This window comes from Macadamia integrifolia, chromosome 4, assembly GCF_013358625.1.
Source record: "Macadamia integrifolia cultivar HAES 741 chromosome 4, SCU_Mint_v3, whole genome shotgun sequence".
NCBI classification, from domain to species: Eukaryota; Viridiplantae; Streptophyta; class Magnoliopsida; order Proteales; family Proteaceae; genus Macadamia; species Macadamia integrifolia.
In genome coordinates this window covers 18,616,688-18,624,486 of record NC_056560.1, presented here as the reverse complement: position 1 = coordinate 18,624,486, position 7,799 = coordinate 18,616,688, and the positions used below count along the sequence as shown (strand labels likewise).

Genomic DNA, 7,799 nt, shown 5'->3' with positions numbered 1-7,799 from the left:
GCTTAAAATTTTCCATAATTTGGGCCCATTTCTTCAAAATGTTATAATAATTATTTACACTTAGGTAGTTACCAAACGGTTTCTCATTCCATACTCTATTAAGTCTGATGTTTACCAAGAAATTTTCATTTTTTGATCGAAAATCGTTTTCATTAATGATTCTTTTTAAAATAGGCCATAAACAAATTTAAAGAGAGCCCTAACAATAAGTGTACTTATTTTCTACATGCACTGTATTTTTAACAATAAATTCAACTTCAAAATGAAACATGAGCTGAATTCTTAACAAAGGCTATAACAAGAGAGGCAAGAGTACTAATGCATCAAGGTTATCCTTCTCCCATTTAGAGGACACTGCCAGTCCATCCTTGTGTTGGTTTGAACACTAATACCTAGATATGAATACACTTCTTGAAAGCATGACTCCAAGAGTAGGAATAGTTTCCCTCCCCATGGAAAAAACCAAGATTTTCCAATCATTACAACAAATAAGTATTTTTTGTTGTAAAACTAAGATCAATGTTACAATATTGATACTGTACCAAATGGCCAACTAATAGGACATTAACCCAAAATTTTGGATGCCAGATCTTTTACATCAGGTATTCTCTAGTCCAATTCTTTAAAAAAAAAAAATAATAACATATTGTCTAATAATTCACATTTCAAATAACCTATTACCTCAATTTGACTCAATTTGCCTCACTAACGTTTCTCAACAACATAATATAAAATTCAAAACAGAAAAAGCAAAACAAACTAACCTCTCCTAAATTAAGTCAAACAGTTAACCTGGGTACAATAACCTACAAGCCACCATTTCAATTGAAGTGAATGGGTGCATCACATGCTTGACATTCGAGGTATTGTCCTTTCAAGTACATTTCCATTCCATAAAGACACTAGTCTTCAGTTAAACCAATTTCACCACAATATTTAGCTCTTTGATTCTCAAAAGCATATGCATGTCTAACTTTATTCTAAATTCTCTAAAAATCCCCTTATTTAACTGTTTAAGCACATTCCCACTAATTAATTAAATAAGCATAATCTAAAGGCCTCTTTGATTTACAGGTTAGCATTTTGTACCAACCATTAGATGTGAATCTTATTAATAAACCAAAAAAGTATGGGAATCTCCAATGCCACACCAATCACAGTGGGAAATGGTTTCATCAGGGGGCCCACATGGTCACGGAGGAGAGAGAGTGTCATTTGGGAGCCACATAGTCAGGATGTGAAGGTGTGGGAAAGCATCCCCCAACTGTCGTGTTGGGGATCTTTTTCCATTAAAGAATTTGAAAATAGACAACTACTGGCATAAAAACAACTAAGTATGGAGTCCTACACCCAAATAACACAATTCAGCTTACAGTGAAACTTCTAAATGAAATTTTAATATATACCTTCTGCAATAGGTAGAGATTTCCTCTGTTGCAAGATTCTTTGCTTCCTGAAAAAACCAAAAACAATCAAATGAGGCATGAAATAAATTAAATAAACAAAAAAATATTTGTCATTCTCCACCAAAAAAGGATAAATAGGAAGGAGGGGTGGAGAAAGAAATCTTGCCTTGTGAAGGATTCAGACTTGTTGTCGTTATTAGCGATCCTCCCATTGAGTTGTTGGTTTTTGGAGAAATTTTTGGTTCCTGTATTTGCCATGGAAGGCATTTTCAGCCTATCTAACTTTGTTATGTGTACTAGCTGCAGAGAATAGAAGGAGAAAATCAAGAACATCAAATTTCGCACACTCACAATCAATATTAGCAACAAAATCAAACATTACATGAAATGGTTTCCTCCACTATTCTCGTTCAACACATTGAGGTCTAAGCAGACATATTGAGCAGAATTACAATAACTGCTCTTCAAAATTTATGAATAATATCGTCATGCGACTCATTACGAAGAATCCATGACCATCTTCTTCATTATATATATATATATATATATATATAACAGAGAGAGAGAGAGAGAGAGAGAGAGAGAGCTGTCTACCTTAAATGGAATAACGTTAGATATTGTCTATCGATGGATGAGTGTTCGGATCCAGTCTCCACTCTAAAGCAGCACAGTGACAGAGAGCGATTCACAACCTGCTGCTCCGACCTAGGGTCAGAGACGGAGCGTCACGTCATCAACAAGAAGTAACGGGTGCCAACACTTTTGACTGGACTTGAAAACAGCTCTTCGGCCCTGTTTGGATGCCAAGAATAGAAAGAGAAGAAAAAATCATCTTCATGAGGTTTGGTTTTTCTGGTAAAACGAAAAAAAAAAAAACCATCCGACAACTCCCTTACTCAGGACTCCCCGTCACTGTAGATAGGGGCTTTTGGGGCTGCGTTCCTCGTTCTCCAGGTGAAACAGGAAAAGGTAAGAAAGAAGGATTTAATTACCTCGAGAATCTGAGTTTTGGGATAATCTCTGCTTCCGTTATTCAGTGTTCCTCTCAAAACAAAAACTCACTTCTATCGAATCCAAAGCCTAAGCCCAGTCTGCTATAAATCTCCCAGGTCCGAAGAGGAAGTCTGCGTCAGTGACAAGGTTACTGCTGATTTTGCTGAGGAATTACCAACTAATGGCTCCAATGCAGAGGCCTGGAATGAATTGGCTGATTGTATTGAGGCTTTTTTCTTTCTGGAGAGCCCTGTGAAGAGTCAGTGGTTATGTTCGTCTGCAACTCAACCCTAGAATTTTTTTTCTTTGCCCTCCTCCTTTCACACACTCCTCAGGTTTGACGGTGCGCGCTGTTGCCGCAGTGATTTGGTGCTTGCGTAAGGAATACGCTACTTCTAACTGACGAAGAAGTAAAAACGGAAGTTTTCTCCAGGATGACCCAGTTGTCGGTCGGGAAAACAACGATCTGTGGCTGAGACAGGCGGAGAGGTTTTTAGCTACTGACACGTGGCATTAGTCCATCCAACGGTGAGCGATGAAGTGAGAATTTGGGTCTCATGTCTTATGGATTTCGGGGCAAAACCGCCTCCCTTTCAAACCTTATTCTCTCTCCTTCGTCTCTGATCAGCGAGAGAGACCAGAGAGTTGTGAAACCCTCTCCACCATCTCCTCGGCATCCGAAGCCGAAGTCATCGTCCTATGGTATTCACAACTATATCCTTTTCTTCTCTTCCACCTTCTCTTCTCTGGACATTCCCTTAATTGTTTACATAGAACAGTAGAATTTTTAATTTTCACCCAAACAAAACAAGTATTCAGCAGAAATTAACAACTCAAAATATTCACAAATCACATTGAATCGAAAGAAATGAAGAAGAAGAAACAAAGAAAGAGGAGAAAGGGAAGTGCGGGAAAGAGCAAGACATTGATATCCAGTACACCTGAAGTTGCCATCTCCTCTCTCTCTCTCTAAGAGTGATTCCTCAGTTTGGGAGATGACTTAGGGCTTCGGATGCCGCTGAACAAATACGAAGAGAGGAGGAACGAAGAAGAGGGAAATGGCGTTGAGGGTTTCTGGTCTCAGACGAAAAGGAGAGAAAAGGGTAAAAAGGGAGAACGGTTTTGACCCGAAATCCATAAACCGAGAGACCCAAATCTTCTCTTTCATTGTCCGCCCTTGGATTAGTTCAAGCCACGTGTCAGCAGCCTAATCATCTCCGCGGGTCTCCTCCGCAGATCGTCTCCACAGAGGAGGATGTTACGTCCGAAAGTTAAGATAAATTTTTGGGCGGTCAAATAAATAATAAAATATTACCGTTGCCGATTTGATTTTAAATTTTGAATTGAGAATCTTCTATACATCTAGGAGTTTCCAAACGGCACATGAGGGAGGATTTGGGTTCTTATGATCGGAGTCTACCAAAATGAAAAAATCCAAACGGCCAGAAAAGTAAAGGAGAAAACCGTACAAGATTTTCATTCATAGCTTCCCAACTCCTCCTCCAGTTAGATCCCACGCAACGTGGACGGTGAGTATGAGGAGATAATGGGCCTGTAGAGTATAAAACCTCTACCTGGATCCGGATTTTTGTGTATGCTTCGCATGATCGACTTTAAAAAGAAAATAAAATGATTAAAAAGGATTTTTAAATATGAAAATTTCCTTTCACTCCCCCTTTAAATTCTCCTTTTGAGCCCTCCTCCTTCCATGATATCTCTCTCTCTCAATCTTTGAAAAACCCTGCCCAACGGATAAGCAACAGAGTTAGTTGATTTATCAATTTTCAAACAATTTAAACCTGACAATTTAAATGGACCAAATGAAACCAAATCGACTATTATTTCCTTTTAATTTGTTTGAATTAAAATGATCCAATTATTTATCAATTAGTGGTTTGACTTAAATGATTCGATTCATTTTGTACAAACAAATTTCAATTCAAAATTCACACTTTTAATAAACTAGCTTTCTCACAATTGGGAACTACGATATCAAAATTTTCACATGGGGTAAATAAATGTGTTAAACTATGTACGATGCTACAAAGGAGGATAGGATTTGGAATGACTGAGGCCAATCCCATTGCTGATTCCACTTAATTGACTATGGGTATCTTTACTAAGCGTGTCCTTGCAGTAGGACCATGAGGTTTGAGAATTGAGTACAAACGTGATTAATGAAATCCTAAATTTCTAGTTTATATTTGTCCATAGTTGAGTGTAATTCGATTCTTTCCATTATGGCTATCACATCTTATTTTGTTTGGTTAACCCCCAACATAGTGTTATTTTGTACTACTAAGCCTAATTCATTTGTTTGGTTAAGCTCGTCTCTACATGGATATATGATTCTAAGGTTATTTTGCTAATAATATGCAAGTGATTATTTGTGGAGATACCAATTTTCTTGCGATATCTATTGTTGCATCAAGAAATTGCACCTAGGCAGTATTCATATTATGCTCAAAACAAAAAGACTGATCTGACATGGGACTCTCAGATATCTAAGTCAAATTCTTCACAAACAAATAGTTACAATGATAATGGAAAAATAACAGTCCTTTTGAAAGAGGTCTACTTGTGTTCTTATAGCTGAAGGTGGGGGCCATCAGTTGAGAATTCCACTTTGGTAGTTTCCCGTTGTAGGTAAGAGTCTGAATATAGCAAGATTCGTAGTATGAAAGTGAATATGAAAGATGTTGCCATTATGAGAACTCCCCGTATTGGCCATATCTCAAAGAATATTGCAATATTCTCTTCCTTCAAGGGGAGATTCGACGTTCTAGTGAGAGTTTTGCTGTGATCCGTTATGTAACTTATGGCCTATGAGTTGGGTTTTGTCAGTCCCCTTTTTGGGACATATTTTGATGGTGGTCCATGGACGTCTTGGGTAGAGCGACCAAAGATAAGCGGCGTGGTTGTCGAGCTACTTACCTTGAGTGACATATCGTGCAGTTGCCATCCGATGGATTGAGTTCCTAGGAACCTATCATTCAGTCAAGAGCCATACAGTTGGGCCTGTTCAATGATTTAGGTAGCCACATGAGTGACACGCACGTGGTGTCCCTTTTATCCTGGTACTAGCCCATGGCCCAGTCATTTTAGTTGTTGATGCTCCCTTGACAGACAATTGACTTCTGTCTTGGGTGCTTGTCCAAGGTTGGGTGAACCATGGATGACCTCGTTGGTCCTAAGCCATTCAACTATCCCCAAAACGCTTTGTAGATGTTAAGTTATTGCTGGTCGTATATTTTTGCCACAACATCTATAAATTATGGTATTGCAAGATGCGCATGGGAGTATTGACGGTGATTCTCAAATATTGCAGAACAAAAAGTGATATAATAAGATACGCAATAGAAAGAAAAAACAGAGAATGTGTTATCTACTCCTAAAGGGCAAAGCGAGCCATTTCACTTTGAATTCGTTTATTTCATAATGAATCAAATTTCCCCAAGTAAAATTCAAATCTACGATCAGCCAATTAACAACTGAGCGCTTTATTACTGAGCTATTGAGGAATAATGGGAGATTAGATATCACAGAGAATCCATAGCATAGGTTCTATTTCAAGAACTGCAAGATACCAAGAATCTAGATAAGACCAATTGCTCGATCACCTGGTCTTACATCTCAGCATCCAATAACAGTGGGACATGTATTGAATACTGACTTATACGATCAAAGTGATATTACGAGCAGCGGATCCAAACTCCCAAGAATCAAGGATGGGAAGAGAGAAGGAAAGGAATCGGCTAGCGGAGAGTGTCTTATTTTTTATTTTTTTGGTAGAAGAGTGTGTGTCTTATTAATCTTAAATGTAAATTCATGTATATTTTTCACCAAATATATATATATATATATATATATATATAAAGGCTCGTATCTATATAATTAGAGTTTCCGGTTGATTGTACAAAAAGAAATAGAACCGTCACCCAGATGCGAACACAGAGATACTTGTCATTGACCAATAACCAATTGACCGACCTTGACGAGTTGTGATTGGTATCTGAAAAGCCTTTACGTGAGAAAAGAAGATCCTTACTTGGATCTGGTTTGGAAGAAAAGCTTCAGAATGGGTAACGACGCAAACAGGTGAAACCCTTACACCTATACCAGGTTCGCTTCTGAAGAACTTCAGATCTAATCTTCCTCTTCTACATTTCAAATTTATTGCAGAGTTTTCTATTTAATTCGAGGTATAGTTCTCGGTATCTTCGCATTGGATCATTGTTTATTGTACGGATTCCTGTTATTGTTTGTTTCTTATCGAGAATTCAGGTTGCTGTTTCTTGGGTGGATTTTTTCTTCTTCTTTTTTTGGTCTCCGGATTCTCAGAAGTAGGTTTTTCGATCTGTCGGATTAAATTGTTGTTTTGAGGGAGAGATCGTTTTGTCCATGCCGTCTAGAAAAGGAAAGTTAAATTCTTTCGTTTATGCATGCTCCGTTTGGTCTGGAAAATATGCAATTAAAGTAACTAATTCTCTGTTTTCGAAATTAGAAGTTTGATACTTGCACATTAAATAGCTTGTTTATGGTTTCCTGTAATGGAGAAAATTGGATTTTTGTGACAAGAAGTGAACTCTTTCATGATTGGATCGTACACAGAAAGTTTCGTTAAGTAAAGGAGTGGAATTAGTGAATTTAATCTTTAAGGGAATGGAATGGAACATATTGTGCATATGCAACGGATTAGTTAAATTGTGTATAGTTCACTGTTGCCGATTTAGTGAGGGTCTGGCCTTCATTCACCATACTCTCATTGCAACTACACTAAGTCTGGTGAATTGGGTTGCTGCTCTTTCTTCATAGAAATTGAGAAGGCACAATATTGCTCAAAATGCCATTACGTAATTCATGTGCCTACCTAATGAGGTTCTTCAAAACCCAAAGCGATGTTGCCTGTTCAGGCAGTCAACCATCTTTTTCTTTCTGCTTTCCTCCACTCCTCATCCTACCCTTACCCCCAACCCCAAGAAGAAAGAATGCCTGCTTGCTAAATTAATTAATTTTAAAATGTATGTGTCCCTTCATACTGTAGTCAAATGTAGGTCTTCATTCATGCATTTGTACTTCTATGAACCATACAGAGTAGCCAAAAAAAAAAAATTACTAAATTCTTTTTCAAAGCTCAACATCCAATCCTGAGGCCTATGCTATATGATCCATGCTTGGGAGCCTAATATGGGCATGTTGGCTAACTTTGCTCGCCCATATATCCTGTTTATTAATGTTATATGGCCTAACTTCTTATAGGGTTAGTAATCAGCCATTTTTCAATCCTAATTTTTTTAGATGGGCATATTCTGTTGTTTCTCCCTATTTACCAAAAAAGAAAAAAAAAAAAAAAGAGAAGATGTTGTTTCTCCCTGTTTTTCTATAATGAGTTTAAAATAA

At 37.6% G+C, this 7,799-nt stretch overlaps 1 protein-coding gene and 1 long non-coding RNA gene across 4 annotated transcripts in view; one reads left to right on the top strand and one right to left on the bottom strand.

Annotated features, from left to right (window-relative positions):
- Positions 1 to 1,573: 1,573 nt before the first annotated feature.
- LOC122077401 lies at positions 1,574 to 3,458 on the bottom strand. The gene is made up of 3 exons (XR_006139785.1): positions 2,399 to 3,458; positions 2,001 to 2,198; positions 1,574 to 1,706 (listed from the first exon to the last, which is right to left on the bottom strand). It is a non-coding gene; the product is annotated as an uncharacterized LOC122077401 (long non-coding RNA).
- Positions 3,459 to 6,313: 2,855 nt separating this feature from the next.
- Positions 6,314 to 7,799, top strand: part of LOC122077322 — a 6,179-nt gene continuing 4,693 nt past the window's right edge. The window contains exon 1 of one of the 3 annotated variants that reach the window (XM_042643240.1): positions 6,314 to 6,497. The gene's annotated coding sequence lies outside the window, so the exon portion shown is untranslated. Of the gene's footprint in view, positions 6,602 to 7,799 lie in introns of all 3 variants that reach the window. The other 2 variants (XM_042643237.1, XM_042643238.1) reach the window with 2 other exon arrangements.